Raw genomic sequence first — 16,745 nt, forward strand, 5'->3', positions numbered from 1 at the left:
AAGCACAAGACCCAAGGAAAGCAGAGTTTTCATGCCGAGCTGGAAGTAGTACAAGATGCTAAGAAAAACAAGGCAACCCCTCTCTGTCCACAGCCGGAGGAAAAAGAAGCTTATGCACATACAGGCCCCAGGACCAGGACAGATTAACACTGTCATCTGTCCCACAGCTCACAGTGCTGGGGAAAACACAGCTTTTTGGGATTAAAACTAAGGGTCTCTGAAGACCTGAAACACCCAGGGGCAAAGTAGGTATTAGCTCCTTCCCTTCCCAGAGCCTCAGGGGTTAACACAGGCACAGCTGAGCTGCTTCAAACAAAGCTGCAGACCCCCACCTTTAAAGGCATCTGTTGATCCTCTACCTCCCTGTGAAACTACTCTGGAAAGTCAGGGGAGACAGCTAGAATGATGGATGCAAAATTAAAAGCTCAATAAATAATTAATTGCTGAGGTCATCAAATTGTATGAATCTGTCCATCTCACTCTCCACTCTCCTGTTAATCAGAGGAGTCTATTTCAATGGTGGGTGAAGTGGTCCTGAAAGAATCATAATTTCTGCACACCACTGCCATGAAGCTTGTACTGGGTGCCATATGAATCAACAGTAATAAATCATTTGCTGAGCACTGTAAAGACTTTAAGAGTGTTAAGCAAACAGAATGCCTCCAGAGATCCCAAAATAAAGTGAGAGGCGAGTTTGAGTAACATATTAAGGTAATTATTAAAATGCAAAACATCAAATATGTATAGCATAGACAAAACCTCCTTTCCTCTTTCCGGTATCAGCCTTTCCACAAATGTCAAGGCAAAAGAGCACTCTTAAGTACCACAAATAAAACACCCTTGCCCACAGGAAAGCTAGCAAATCCACCACACACCTGGCCACCGTAACCCTTTCTCTTCCCCCCATCTCCGCACTGTCTCCCTCTGAGTTTTGCTTGTGATTGTCAGCTCCCTAAGGCTGGGACCACGTGGCCAGTTTTTCCAATACATGCAATTTCTAGTGTATGATGGTGATATTTTGATTATAAATAAGTGGTTAATGACAATAAACACAAATGGCCAGGAGACGTTTATCCCATGGCTGATGTGTAGCAAAGCTTGTTGCATCCTCCAGGGTGAGGCTGCTCAGCAAGGTGAACTGATGTGATTCAGCTTGCCCAGTCCGTGTGCTCCGGCCAGCAGCAGCAGCATAACCCAGCCTCTGGACTGTGTCAGATCAGCTACTTGACAAGCAATAATGACCCCTCGAGCATGTGAAGCACAAACCCAGGAGAAATACTGTTTATTTCTACATCAAAGGAGGAACTGGGGAAATGTAACAACTCAAACTGTAGTTTAGTGAGGGCTAATAGACAACATTTGCACAAAATGCCAGTACTTCACAGCCTCATGCAGGTGCTTAGGACCTCTCTGCTTTGTGCTGTATCTACAAAATCAGTTTTAAAAGTTCTTTGGAAGTATCTTGCCCATTTGTGAACAGCGTTGCTACCATATCCATGCAGAAATACACACTGTGAGGAATATCAGGCACCTTGGTAAAGCACAGCTCATGCCCATCACTCCGTTACTGCCTCATATGCCACAGTAGGAGAAGCCTGCCCAGCACTGGGGGTGAGCGCTGACAGACGCCCTCACTGCTGCCTCTGGCCATGGCGCCTTGGGTTCACAGGCTGCAGGGCACGGGAAGCCACACGCCATCCTCTCCCAGCACTTACATACTGTACGCTTTTCTCCCCAAAAGTGTGGTACAAGCTGCTGTGCCTGCAGAGCCAGAGTGTGATGGTGGTGGGGCCATGGGCTCTCCCACCCGCAGCCCTCCCTCTGCGAGCACAGGAGATGCTCCTGCATCTGGGCACATCTGGCATCTCAAATCCAGCCTCGGCCACACAGCGAAGCCACACCAGTCTAACAGAGCCATCTGTGGCCGTGGCAGAGCAGGACACCCGTTAACGGATCTAATAAACCCCTGTCACCACAACTCACGTTCATCTGTAACTTGTCATATCTCTCCAAGACTGGGCCCAGACCATCCCATCTATCTTCAAACTTTTCTGCTCTTCACAATAAAAAAATCACTTTTTTTTTTTTTTCCTCCTCTGAAGCACCATCATACAACACAGCACTAGAGCCCCAACACCAACAGCCCCTTTCTCAGCACACTGGGTGCTCTCCTCTACTTACACTGTTTCCCAGATCCATTAGAAACACAGCCAGTAAAAATCTCCTGAAAACACTGTTCCCAATTGAAGTGAGCCCTTATGAAACCAGTATCATGGCTGCTTGCTTAATATATATCTCCCTAGAAGAACCTACAGTGTTTCCTTGATGAGCCCTCAAGCATAACAGTTTCCACAGTGATTACAGAAAAAGCAGCGGTGCCAGAAATAACATTGTTAAATGGAAAACATCCCCTGCACTCACTCTCACACGGGCACATGCCCATTGAATGCGAACGGGCTCACCAGCACCGGGGATGACTCCTCACAGTGACAGCCCAAGCACAGAGTAGCCACCCCAGCGCAAATGCAAATGGAGATGGAAACAGAGTCAAAATATCACTTTTTAAGTAGGTGTCTTGGTGGTGGCACACAGGCAGGTACACTCGACATGCAGGCATGCAATAGCATACCCTCAAATGGAGATACAATCCCTGACCACATTCCAAAAGCAGTTTCCCTAGTACACTATTCAAAATACTCTGCCTAGCAAGGTGGGACAAATGACCCCTGCAGATGCTGTGTCCTGCCCTACAAGAGGCAATTTTAGTTCTGAAACAGACCTGCTGCAAAAGCAGGAAAGAAAAGTACTAAGTGTCAGGGCTTCTCTAAGCCAGCCGGCCCCAGCACTCAAGCTCATTAGGGTATTTGAGGTCGAAGGCATGCAGAGCTGCGGTCTCCATTTGTGTGAAACTGTGCGTGTCTTTGCGGGACACTCTGCGCCCCCTGTCCCTGCGCCGCCTCCACCGCCGCTCTGGCTGGGCTGGCATCTCTGCCTTTCCTCATTTATTTACCGAGAGAGAAGGCTTTCAGCAAACACCTTCCCAAAGCTATTTTCTGCAACAAGTGCCCTCACCTGCTTCAAACTCTTTACTGCCTCGCAGCTCCTGAGAAAAGAGCAAAATGAACTATTTTTTTTTTAAACTAAACTTTTTGCTCACTAATAAGGCACCAGCTCCCACCCTCTCCCCACAGCCCTCTCAAGCATCTTCTCCTTTTCAGCTCTCTGTCCCTGTGTCCTTTCAGGGTCCTCAACAGCCAGGAGCCTTGTTTCGCCTGGGAAGAACTCAACACACTTACCCGTGTAAAAAAGGACCATGTTTATCCCCTTGATTCACATTAAAAATTATTAAAGTACCTGACCAAACTACTGTTTACTTAGGAAGGTATCACTCTAATATAAAGGTGACAAAAATAGGTTCAAAAAAGGAAAAAAAACAAAAACACAACCCTAAACAACAATATCCAGCTTAGAATTCTGTGTGATCGGTTTTGTGCTCGGCACAACTGATGCATCCACACCAAAAGCCTCCCAAGATGGTCTAGACACATCCCCCACTGCCAGCGAGGATCTATCGCCAGTTCAGAAGAAACAGGATTTGAGGATTTCTGTTATATTCACGCACTTCATTTCTGCCTTTACACCTGTTTACTTAAAAAAAATGTAACTGCTGGTTTAACATTTTGGCATACCATCTCCTATCTTCTGAATAATTCCAAATTCTGATTAATGCAAATATGAACACAGCGCATTTTCTAACTTTGTGGCAAATCCCCACAGGTGGATGACAGATCAAAACACAAAGGCAGCGGACCGTGTCTACGGCATGGAATTACAGGCAGAATCAAAAAGCAACTGTATTCCATGGAGACTGTAAGGCAACCAACAACCTCATCTGGGACTTTCCCTTAACTTCTTTAAAGACCTAAAACCTGCATAATACATAATAAAACCAACACTGCAGGCTTTTTCATCAGCAGCAAAACAACACAGCGCTGCCTTAAGGTTAAGAAAAAAATTCTTCAGTTTGGCAGTAATGGGTTTAGCCTTCTTTGCTTTACTGTTTCTGAATGCAAATGGTGCCATTCAAAGCAGGTTTGCAAAAGCAGCAAGGGTTTGGTTTTAATAAACACTCCTTGAAAAATCCTTAAAAAGGATTACCCTAGTAATGATACCAACCACGGTAGTAAACTCATTAGACAGTGAGTCATTACCATAGGATGCTATCAGATGTGAAGATCCAGCCTGTGCTGCTGGCAGGTCTATTTGTGCAGTGCAAGGAAGATCTTGGGTGATTCTTGGATCCCTTTTACCCATTTTGGCAGTTTTTTGAGTGGATGCTGGGTGAACAGGGCTGAAAAGCAGTAGCTTCCCCAACCTAGGGTGCTCACAAACCGTAGCTGTGAATCTTTACCATGATGTTTTAATAGTTATTTGTAGTCATCCACTGTAGCATGAAGCACTTAAAATACTATTTTAAATAGTATCAATTTACTTTTATTTAGCATTTTTCACACTGGAGGAAAAAATACTGTGGTGTTTTACGAACTGCTGCAGAGGGAGTGTGGCAATGCTGCTGGGAGGGAGGGAAAATATTTTTAACCCCATTTTACAGAAGTGGGAAGTGAGACGGGCACTTTTCCATGGAAAGATATTGGCCAGAACACTTCTGAATTCTTGCAGGATAACTTCCAGCAGAGCTCCTTAATTCCAAAAGAAACACACGCTTAGGTCAGACTACAGTGGTCACACTGTTGTGTCCGGCCAATTTTCTCACATAAACAGAGCGGTGAAACGGTGGGGAAGAGTGGCTTCTCTTCAGGTTCTGTTAATTCTAGCCTGAGAAAGTCACGAAAGAAATACCTGAGCATTACAGGCAAGTTTGTGGGCGGTAATTAAACACCCAGCTTCATTTCCCTTCCAACTCAGAGAAGCTCCACATTCTTCTGTAGATATCTACAACTATTTTTGCACTTGGTTCTAGCCTGACCTTTCATTGCACTGTCTTGTTCCAAAGTCACGCACTCCACATCTTCACAATGAAGGTATTTTTCTTTTAAACACAACCTGAACTATTTTCCCCTTTAAAATACATGAAGATCCAATAGATTTTTGGTGGGTTCAAATACACACAGAACCCTTTATCCTGCCCCTACCAGCCCTGACATCCCCCACAACAGAAACCTCCCAGTTAAGACCAGCACTCCAGCTGGGACACCAAGAGACCTCAAATTTGAGTAAAGAAGCCCCTTAGCTGTTTTCACGTGTACAAAGCTCTCCCAAATTGAGCCACTCCAGAAACACAGCACAATGCTCGTCCTCCCAAGGGATGCATCCCCTCAAGGAACAGCACGACCTCCCCATCCTTCCTCATGCCCCGCCAGCTAATCACCCTGAGTTTGCTCCTTTGCAGCTGATGGAACTCTATGTGGCTGCAGAGCCCCCAAGGGAGCTAATTAGATTTACATCCCTGTGCCAAAACTGCAGATTACCAACTGGTGAGCAACTCGCAGCTGCTCTTGTCTTACAGGCAGTAGGTGCCATCCCAGTGCCTTCCAAAACACGTGAACTTTATGAAACTTTTTAATTTCTATTCAGCTCATCTCAGCTCCATCTTCAGTTTTTCTGTAGCTTTAACTTCTGTTAGTAAATCTCCCCAGAAGGGAACAAACCCAAAAAGACTGAATAAAGGGCAGGAGGAAACACAGGAAACCTGTGGGCAGCTATTTAAAGAGTCAGCGATGCCTCATGGAACACTCTGAGGCACTTTCCTGTCAGTGACAAACCCACTGCTTCGGCCCCGGGTCACTCACTGCATCCTTCAGGATGCTCACTGCCTCGCCCCGAACAGCAGGCAACGGGGAGAGCCTTTCTGCCCAACACCTTCTCCTGGGCATCTCCCAGCTGCTTGGGTTAGGAACAGCCAGCCAAAAGTCCAGGGCTCAGGGTGTTCCTCCAAGCCCGTGAAAGCTCCTAGAAGCTATCTGTGTTTCAGAATCTATTTTGTGAACCCTGTACCCCACTACTAAAGCAACAACCTCCCGTTCACCTTCATCAGATGAAATGGCTGGAGACAACCACCACCACTCCCAGCGGTGATGCAGACCTCTAAAGCACTCAGCCCACAACCCACCTTCTTACGTTACTTCTGGGAAGCACGTGTCCAGTCGCACACTTACTTAGCTGGCCTTTTACCCCAAGACTGTACCCTGCCCTGCATCGGGAATGCAGCCAGTGCACAGCCCAGCACCCCTCGGGTCCCTTTGTCACCGCTGGCTCATGGTTCATCATGACACTGGTGACAGACAGAGCTATGGAGAGAATACTCATACACCCAAGGATGAAGAAGGCCTTGTATACCTGAGACTTAAATCTACTAGTAATTCATATGAAAAGTGACAGCAGGCGGTTACAGAATTAACAGCTGTGTCTGTTTTGTTCCTTTGGAGTTCTGCAGAGCGGTGAGCTGCCCTTCAGGAGAGATCGCCTCAGCAATGCAGAAGTTGGATGTCAAGCCAGATGGAGGAGCGTGGCAGTGAAGACTTCAGGGAGCTACTACAGTTAAAACCAGTTTTGCTGGGAAAAGGGCCAGGCTCAGTTTTATTGGATTCTCCTGAGATTTTCCCTTGAAACTGCACCACCAAATAAGTGCTCAGCAACCCCCTCTGGGTCCTGATGCACCTGAGAGCAACATTAGCAGAGAAACCCAAATCCTATGTCTGAATTCAGCTGGATTAGACAAATTTTGACACGTCTTGCCTTCTTGACTAGAATCTATAGGTCCAACAGAGAAGCAGAGTGAAATAACTGAAAGCCCAAAGCCTTCCAGGGCTGCAAAGCCTGAATAATGGTTTAATGGGCAAGTGACCCTCCAAAGCCCAAGGAAGGAACAAGGGAAGGTCTGGATAAATGGCATGGAAAAAGAACTTGGGATCTGGAGGCTGAGGAGCTGCTGAAAACAAAAACCTCATTTGCACAATAAGGATTTGTATGTTGCTGATATACAACAAGGTTTCCCACAATGCCAAGGATGCTCTGAGTTTGTCCCAGTGACTGCTTGCCCCTGCAGCGATGCCCTGCAAATGCTTCTGTGCCTCTGCGAGACAGCACATGGGCTTCAAGTCAATGAGGGACAAGCAGTCCCTGCTTACAGCAAGTCACTTTTGGGAAGGCAGGAAAACTTGATCTCGCTCATGTTTTCTCTCTTAGTTATCCCTGCTTAAATGTTGCTGAGCAGTTCCCAGAAGGAAAGTGCACTCAAACCAAAATCTCCATGCAACTGAAAAAAAAAACCAAAACACCAAAACCAAACAAAAAACGGTTACAAAAATACCATCTAGGTGTATTTAAATGGGTTGGGTACTGCTTCTCTTAGGGCTTCTCGGAAGATTCCCACGCAGTAAATGCTCAGGGACATCTCTACTCCCCACCTTCAGCTCCACACAGCTGATGGCCTCGCCTCACCCTGCCGCACGCGAGCTTTCTCAGACAGCTCCAAAAAGCAGGCAGAAGGCAAAAACCGGTGCGACATGAGCCAGTCACAGCCTGGACTTGCTAGGGAGGAGGGGCTGGGCTCAGCTCAGGGCTTTGCAAAGAAAATGAGGCAATGGAGAGGTTAAGGAAGATTTATTGCACATTTACTTTCACCAAATGGTTTTTGAATGACTGAATAATCTCCTAGTCCCTTTAACACAGCCCCCACCACCACCACACAATGCATCTTTTGATGCTCATTAAAAGGTTCACCTTATACAGGCATGTAATTAGAGCCGGGCAGGATAAAAATCTCCATTCTGATTACTGCACCGATTATAGAGACCGAGATCCCAGCTGCCTGCACAGAGCAGGTCTGGGAAAGACCGTTTGCTTGAACTCGAGTCCTGGCACAGCGGGAGCACTAAGCACAACTGTCCTCTTGCAAGGTGGTCTCCGCAGAGCCCAGGAGAGGGAGCACCAGTGAGAAACCCGTCCGGATTAACAAGTGAAAGGTGGGAAGAATTCAGCAAGTGTAAAGGGCAGAATGGAAAACCGAATATATATTTCCCTGCATCCCAACTGGCCCTACTGACTGCAGATCCCAGCAGAGCTGTAAAGATCTACTAACAAGCAGCCTTTCTAAAGTCACAGACAATCGTGTTGAATGTACATTTTAAATAAATTATTTTCCTTTCCAAAGGTTCCCCCCTCCCCCGCAAGTTTGAACCCCCTTGCCAAGAAACCAAATGCTTTAAAGCACTTCAGAAACAGCAAGTCTGCTGAAACGCTTTTTGCATTCAACATGTGCAGCCAAATGTGGCCAGAAGTTATGACGGCAGAGCTCCTCCGAGCAACGAGCCAGCAGGAACCTCTGTGACCAGGGGAGACTGAAGAAGCCGGAGGAAAGCCAGCTTTCCTAACGCAGAGGGAGCTACCCGACGGCCATGGGACTTCACCAGTGACGTACAGCAAGGGAGTTCCCAGGAGCCCCTCATTAATGACCTGCCACCCAATCAACAGGATAGCCTCGGTGATTTCCCCAGCCGGGATACACTCTCCTGCTCTCTCCAATTATTGCTAAACCACCCATGACAGCGATGCCTTATCCCTGCAGCTCAGGAAAGGTTTCTCAACAGCGCTTTTGTTGTTAACTTCAGAATAAATATTATTTTCGAAACCGTTCCTCCAGGGACTCACCCCACCGGATCCCCTCAGTAGTCCCCCACATCCAATCACGCTCACACACGCTGCAAACTAGGCAAGCTGAACACTGAGCTATTCTATTGACAGCTGCCGTATATTTTTCAAGAGCAAACTCCAAACATTTCTGAGTTTGCTCACCCCCCCGGTCTGCTCTCCCCTCACCCCAGCTGTGAGAACATGTTTTCCCTCAGTCAGGAAAACCAAACGAGCAGAGCCTGTGGTCCTGTCTCTCCTTTTTCTGCCTCTCATGCACCTGGGGCAGCCACTCATCATGGCAGGGGGGAAAGAATCCTTGTGAGCGTCCCTCGTTACGATGCTAAAAGTGCAATGGGACATACAAATGTTTCTGAAATGGATTATTTCTGACACCATGAAATCCGACATGAAAAAAAGGGTCCATTGTGGATTAGGATGAAAATAGTCAGGCACAGTGAGCAAGTCCCCTTGCCTTATGCTGCAAGAGCCTCCCCAGGAGAGCAGAGGGCTCCTGGAAGGCATTTCTCAGGGGCTGCACCGCACTTCTGTGTGTGCTGAGTGTGTCCCAGAGGATACGAAGCCCAGACCTGCTGCAGGCAGTTGTGTGGTAACACATTCATTAATTAATTAACTAGTAACTTCTGGAAGTTTTTTCTTTAATGCACCATTTACATAAATCTTCTACAGATTTTTTTTTTTCCCTTTCCTTAAAAAGGACTGCAGCAAACCCCTCACCAGTCCAAGAAGCCAAACAGCAAGCCTTGGAGGTGGAAAGCTTGCCTTCTCAGAAGCAAGTCAGGGCAGCACATACTAACACACACACACCCCACGCCCCCCATCTCCTGCATCAGTATCTCTGCATCCTTCACTGAATGATACTTCTCTGGGGATGAAAGAAATCTTATTGCTAGGACCCCTTCATTCAGACCTGCCTGCTAAGAAGGGGAAGGCAGGAAGGGGATGGGGATGATGAGACTCACTGCAATGGGCTTTGGAGCCTCTCAACACCTGTGAGCCAAGCCAGAATCACAACATCCCACCCCACACGAATCCTACCTATTCTCAGGGAAGTGCACTCGGATGGCATTGTGAACGTTATCCTACAAGGATCAGAATGAAAAGCCCCTGAAGCACTGAGACTGTGAGAAAAACTTGACAGTCCCCAACAGGCACAAGCAGCTGCCTGGGGGATCGCTGAAGTAAGAGAGGTGGGAGTTACAAGGCAGGGGCTCTCAGGACATCCCGGCAGCAGAGGGTAAAACTGGCTCAGCGCACTGACGCTAATAATATTTCACCACCAGGGAAATGAAAAGCCTGTAAGCTACAGGTTATCCTCCAGCAGCCGAGCAGGGTTTGGATTGTATTGCTCATACCATAAATCACCATGTCAGCTGCCCCAGCCGTTTCCACTCGCCAGAGTGGGACTGGGTAAAAGTGCCAGGCGCTTCCGTGATGGTGGGCCAATTAGTTAAAGAACGAGTAGGAAAAAACCTATAATAATGCACAGTGCCTTTTTTCCGGAATAACAACCCACACATTTGCATAGAGCAGCTCGGCGTGTGTTTGCATTTCTGATCACACCTCTGGGTGCATCAAAAGCGTTATTAATTTCCATCGAGCAGGATTAAGAAGCTTAAATCGTTAGCACCCATTTTTTAAAGCTGCCTCATTTTACGCTGATGTGCAGGTGCTAAGCAGCAGCGAGAAACAATGTAAAGGGATAAAACAGCCAAAAGGTGACCCCCAGGGCCAGACTTCCCTGTGCACCCAGCGGGGCCGCCTTCTCCCCGGCGAGCAGCGGGGCTGCGGGCGGGGGGCGCCGGCCGGAGCGGACCCGCACAGCCCCTGCGCGCACCGCAGCCCCCCCAGCCTCCCGCTGGCTTCCCCGTGCAAGTGCTACGGAGGAAATCCGTCCCAGCCAGCCAGCTCACCCCTGCCACACGCTGCAGCCAGCCAAAGTCCCCGGCTCTCAGGACCTTAGTTAGAGGTGGCCGCCAATTAAGAGCGGAGCTGCAGTTTATGCCTGTGCCCGTGTAGGCACCCGGCCCGGCTGGCGGCGGCTCAAGAGAAACAATCCCTCCGTGTTTACAGTACACAGCAGCCCGACATTCAGCAACTCCCGGTTACTCATCGCAGTGACCTCATCAGCGAGACATGCCCGCGGCGCGTTACAAGTGCTCTTAATTACGCCTCATCGGCTGCTCTTCCCTCTCAGCACTGACCGCGGCTAGTACAAGAAGAAAAAATAATAATAATATCGCTAGAGCTGTGAAGCACGCACACGCCACCCGCCCTGGCACGGCGCGGCCGCTCGTTACCTGCACTTGCCCCCCGCACCGCAGCCGCGGTTCTCCCATGGCTCTGCCGCTGCGGGGTAGCGGCCCTGGGGCTCCGGGGGGATCTTCTGCCGGGCTGCAACAGATAGGGCCGGTGTGAAGCTCCTTATTTGGGCAGTGATGTCAGGGGAAGTCGGTCAGGCGGCGCCTCCCCCTTTTCCATTCACTACACATTGTTTCCTGTTGTCAGGCGGCTGCTGCGCTGGCGGCGCCGAGCAGGGAATCCTCCGGGCCGGGGCTGGGGGCTGCTGCCGAGGCTGCCCACCCCCCAGCACAGACACTGAGGGGGGGGGGAACGAAGCTCCTCCCGGCCGGAGCCCGGGAGCGGTGGGAGAAGGTGCCCCCGCCCCGCGCAGCCGGCATTTTCCATCACAGAAGCGGTTTCTTGCCTGCAAGGGGCCGGGGGTCCCGGCCAGGCTGGCCCGGCGCGGAGGGAGCGCGCTGCCGGCGGAGCTGCCAGCGCTCGGCCACCCCGCCGCCTCCTTCCTCTCTCCATCCCTCCCCCGCATCCTCATCCTCCTCCCCCGCTCGCTGATCCGGCCGCCCCCGCCCCCGCGCAGCGCTCTGCGGCAGCGGCCCCCCCCGGCTGCGCTGGGGGAACGGGGAGGGGGATGCTGGCCACGCTGGGGGGATCCTCCAGCACACCCACCGGTACCCCCCGCCGGGCCGCGCGCCGCCGGGGCAGCCCGCTCCTGGCCGACTCCCCCGCGGAGCGCCCTGCGCCCCCGCACGCTGCCCCTTTCATCCCCAAAGAGCGACCCTCGCCTTTCGGCTGGCCTCTCATTTTTTGGTTGCCTTTTCCTTTTTTGCTCTCTTTCTTTTTTGTGTTTTTCTATCTTCTTTCTTTTTTCTTTTTTAATTTTTTGCCTTTTTTTTCTTCTTCCATATTTTTTGTTTGATTTGGTGTTTTGTTTTGTTTTGTTAGTTATCACTGCTGTAACAAACTGAAAGCCCGAGCTCTTGTGCTAAAAGGGGGAGACAAAGTGCTCCTTCATACGGCTGCAGGCGAGGCAAAATGATCAGGCAGGCAAGATCCACAGAGCGTGTCCCTCCTCCACGTGGGCATGGCAAAAGGGCTCCAGTGTCGTTTGTCCTGGCTCCCAGGCGGGATCCCGGCTCCGGGCAGCCCGGGATGAGCTCAGAGGACACAGCGAGATAACCCCGGGGTTTCAGCCAGACAGCTGGGAAGATGCAGGCTGGGGGGTTTAGAGGAGAGCAGAAGGGCAGCCTCGCATCCCAGGCTGCGCTCACATTTAAAATATACGTGCACATTCAGCAAAATGTTTCCTACTTCTGCGGTCATTAGAAGTGCTGCTGTAAATAGGCGTTTACTGGCAAAAATGTGAACTCTGGCCAAGATAACTGACTTTGCTCAGCTCGTCAGTATGTGCTTGATAACTGATCGCCACTCTGCAGTGTACCTGGTAAACTGCTCCATGCTGAAAGCAGCCATGGCTCTACCCCATAGCTGGCATGGCCATGCCAGCCAACCTGCATCCCAGCCCTTCTTTTCTAATGCAGGCTACACAAAAAAAAAAACAAAAACCAACAAAAAAAACCCCAAAACCCCCACACTATTTAAAAAGAAGAAAAAGAACACCACCCACACCCCCTAAAACCACTATTACCAAGCCAATGTTCCTGCCTGGCTCAAGAGTCAGGGTTAAGCACAAAAAAAAAAAAAAAAAAAAAAAAAAAAGTCATTTAACAATGAAATAATGATGATACAAAGTCTCTGTGATGGAAAGAATTACACTGGCAGCCAAACGAGAAACTTAGCAGGATGTGCTTTTTCGGGTGAACATCAACAGAGCTGTTGATTTGCTCAGAAAATATCATGTTGCTTTTAGGAGAATTAATAATTGCAAACCTGCTACTGAAACACCAGCCTGGCTCATCTTCAGCCAGCCACAGAGCAAACTCCAGGTAAACTGGATCCCCAAAAATGCTTTTGGTGCTAAACCCAAGAAAATACCATGGAATGCATGTACTTTCTATGAGCATATTATTTCCTCAACAGCCCAGTTTCACACTCAATTTCAGCTTCTCTCATTCTGGACAGAAATGAGAATTAGAGTGTGATGCAAAAATTCTTCAGAGTTTTATTTGTTTAATTTTGTTCCCATGCTGCTACAGTCTTCCCCGCTCTCTCTCAGCTTGAGTCACTTTGGTGCCAGCAGGTGCAGTTGCTCAAGGTCTTTAAGGAATTGCACAGATGCAGCCAGACACTGGATACGTAAACAGGCCTGCAAGGACTCTCAGGCAGTGTGTGCGGAGCAGCCTCTGCCCTGCCAAACTGCCCAAAATTGGGTGTGTTTCCCCCTCGAGCAAACTTTCAAATGGGGCTGGCTGCAGTTACAGAGCTTCTGCGTCCGGGTTGCTAGGGTCAGAGCCCCAGCTGCACCCCCAGCCTGCTCCTGGTCCTCCCAGCAGATCCCACCCAGCCCCGCACGGACCCACTCTGATGGGCCAAGAGCAGCAAAAGCAGGTTTGCCACTGAAAGCCCAGCTAGTGCAGTCCGGACTGAACCGGGGGTTCAGTGGCAAGCACCCACTTTCTCCATCAAATTTGAGTTGAGAATTTGGACTGATGCGTAATAAATGAAATAGAGCTCCCAGGAGCACAGACAGAAATGCAAGAACCCCTAATCACAACCAAAAGCTGCCACCAAAGATGTCTCTCATTTACTCCATGCCACAGTGGGGGGAAAATCAGTTGCATCTCAGTTACTGTGCAAGCGCCTCAGATTCTAGCAGCAGCCTCATGATGGTTATGATTTTACTAGGCCAGACAGACAGATCATCTCCTCCTGACACATCTACGATCTTCCTTCCTTTTTTTTGCACATGGGGATGAACTAACTGGCTGTGGGAAGCACTTACTAAAATATCACCTTTCAGTCTGAAATGGCGAGGGCACCCAGCATGCCTGCAAGAGGCTTCAGCGCCTTTGCTATGATAAACTCTCTCCCCTTTGGAAGACACAGACCCAGGAATTCATGTAAATAACAGCAAGGTGCTAATGCTGCTTTTAAAGTGCACCGCACAGTACCCAACATGGGCACACTAAAGATTTTCATTAAAAAAAAATAATAAATGCTATAGATATTTTTTTGTTGTTGTTTTCAACCAGCATCCTTGACTCTGCCCATCACACCAAACACCCTCTTCCCAGTTTTGGAGATTGATGCCTGTGCTCCAACACCCAAAAAGGTTGAGGTATTTTTCCCTGAACAGTACAAAGGCGGCCATTCAGGGTAATCGTGCCCATTCAAGGCAATCCACAAAGGTGTTCCTTAGTCCAGTGGTGGTGCCTTTTCTTAGGTGGAAGAGTGTGGTTTTTCTTAAATGGGAAAATGAAGGACCAGGTTCCCCTGGGACACCTATTCCCACTGCAGGGTCAGGAACACACGGGGTTAAGTTCAGGCCACGGTTGGAAGTTTTGTAGAAATTATTTGTTAGAAAGGAGCATTTAGTCAGGAAAGGGACCTTCCTCAGGCCTAGGATGGTCAAACCAACCACATCTCACTCCTCACTTAAAGGTCAGGCTCCTTCCCTCCCCTGGTGTTCAGACTGGGTACGCTGGCTGCCCATCCGTCACCCACCCCTGTTCACCTCAGCATGGCCCCGGGTGTGCAAAAATTCCCCGCTGCCTGAAAAGGCCTCATTGAAACTGCTCCCACCTGGTTTTGGGAGGTTTGGTTTTTTTGTTTTTGGTTGGGGTTTTTTTTGAGCTCTATTAGTTTTTCTACCATCCTTGTTGCTGTGCCAGAGCTCCCAGCTCCGTGCTCCGTGCTCCTCCTCGGAGCGTGCTCCGGTGCTCTGCATGCTGCCAGCTGGTCCCTAACTCATCCCTCTCTTCCCTGCTGCTAGAGTGCATTAACAGGAGCTGAAAGCACGGTCAGGTGCAACTACCAACAAGTCATCTCACCTTTCTGTGTCAAAGTCTTCCCATCTGGGGAAAGTGTCTAGGGACTTACAAATGCTGCTTTGGGGGCTTTTTCTTTAAGCCCCTATGCCCAAGTATGAGCAATCATGCTCCTGGCTGAGGAGGGGACAGGGAATATGGTTTTCATGTCATTCTTCCCCTTGGGAAAGCTGGAGCAGCAGAAACCTGTGAATCAAACGTATTTCAGATATATATATATATAAACAACCTTTTTCAACTGAACTGTAAATCCCTAGAAGTGAAACAAGCTCTTCAGAAGTTTTAGGCTCAGTCAGCACCACCGACAAGCGCTGAGCTTCCCCTGCTTATGGAAATCCCACCAGGCACCTTTCCAGAGGTGTTTATTTTGAACAGGCTGGCCCCAGAAGCCCAGGTCCCTTTTCAGCCATCACCTCAGCAATCAGGAGCTCAGTGCCTGGGGGCCTTGGTCCACCTCTCTCCCACCCCCCCCACCCCACCCCCCAGCCTCTGTGGCTCTGCTCTCCCCAGCTCGCCTGGGTACTGGATCTCAGGCACCGCAAGAGCTCTGCATCTCACTTTCCACATATGTAAAATGGGAATAACAGCGTTCCTTAACTCAGAAAGTCCCTGTGCTCATTAAACATTTTAAAAGCTTGCTGGAGAATCTTCAATTATCAAGAAAATCACTGCAAAGTTTCATTATTATTCCAACACTTACATTAAAGACACATGTCCTGGTAAGTAGCAGGCATGAGGAATCATTATGCTAATTTTAGACAGAGCATCTGCTCAATGTTAAATCTGAAACTTTGTCTCGAAGAAGTAATTTAAATTATTTTTCTTCAGAATTGACATTTGTCAAACAATATGTTGCGAATAGAACTTGCAGCCAACTATGAGTAATACGAGTGAGCACATATATTCCACTACGGTGAAAAGTGCTCAGGGAGAGAGGTTGCTGCATTTTGGCATGGCAGGAATTAATGAGCAAAATCACCAGGCTGCCGAGTTCCTGCCTCCAGCTGCCCCCCCCAGGTCTTGCTGGGGGCACAGACCCCCGCCCTGGGGCTCTGCCTTCTCCCTCTGCCTGTGCCCCTTCCTTCTACCACCACTCCCAGGAGCTGCGGGTACCCAGCCTGCCAGCTCCCTGCCTGCCTCCCAGGTTCTGCTCCGCATCTCCCAGGGAAAGGGCCCACTGGACACCTGCGACCTCTCCCTTCAGCCATATGAGCATCTATAGGGATCAAAGGGCCTTAAGCAATGCTTATTGCACTGCTAGAACAAACTACACATGTGTCTTCAAACATCACCTTACCCTACTTTTTTTTTTTTTTTTGCACAAGCACCTGAGCAGCTTCTCACTTGCCCAACCTAGTTTTGCAAAGCACCAGGGGACAGGAGGCAGCATCTTCAGAGCTGTCAGCCTGAACTCTCACCATTGCTGGCCCTCTTTGCACTGGGGGAAGGGACACAGCTACCTTCCAGCACGTTTTTTTTCCCTTCCCTTGTGTTTTTCTGTACAACCTTCCTATTAACTTTAGGCCAGTCATTTCCAGCGTGCCTGGGGAGCCCTGGGGATCCAGAGGCAGCTTCTAAGGGTTTTGTGAGTTGTAACTAAGAAAAGCAAATCCAGTGCCTGGAACCTTAAATTTGCCATGCAAATGACTGCACCCCACTGTAAAAATGTAAGATTTACAAATTAAATAATAATAATAAAAATAAGTTGTAAACCACTGACATAGACCAATATATTCTAAACACCCCAATAACCACATCAACACACATGAAACGAAGTATTACAGAGCAGGTCCACATCTAGCAGAATGGGTGTCTATACATAAAGAGTGT

General features: G+C 49.0%; 1 protein-coding gene across 8 annotated transcripts in view; it reads right to left on the reverse strand.

Annotated features, from left to right (window-relative positions):
- The window catches only part of HIVEP3 (HIVEP zinc finger 3), a 114,642-nt gene extending 103,175 nt beyond the window's left edge, over positions 1-11,467 (reverse strand). For 4 of the 8 annotated variants that reach the window (XR_008820716.1, XM_056331377.1, XM_056331375.1 and 1 more), the window contains exon 1: positions 10,971-11,467. The gene's annotated coding sequence lies outside the window, so the exon portion shown is untranslated. The remainder of the gene's footprint in view (positions 1-10,970) is intronic. The other 4 variants (XM_056331374.1, XM_056331371.1, XM_056331372.1 and 1 more) reach the window with 1 other exon arrangement.
- Positions 11,468-16,745: the final 5,278 nt, after the last annotated feature.

This window comes from Falco biarmicus, chromosome 3 (genome assembly GCF_023638135.1).
Source record: "Falco biarmicus isolate bFalBia1 chromosome 3, bFalBia1.pri, whole genome shotgun sequence".
Lineage (NCBI taxonomy): Eukaryota > Metazoa > Chordata > Aves > Falconiformes > Falconidae > Falco > Falco biarmicus.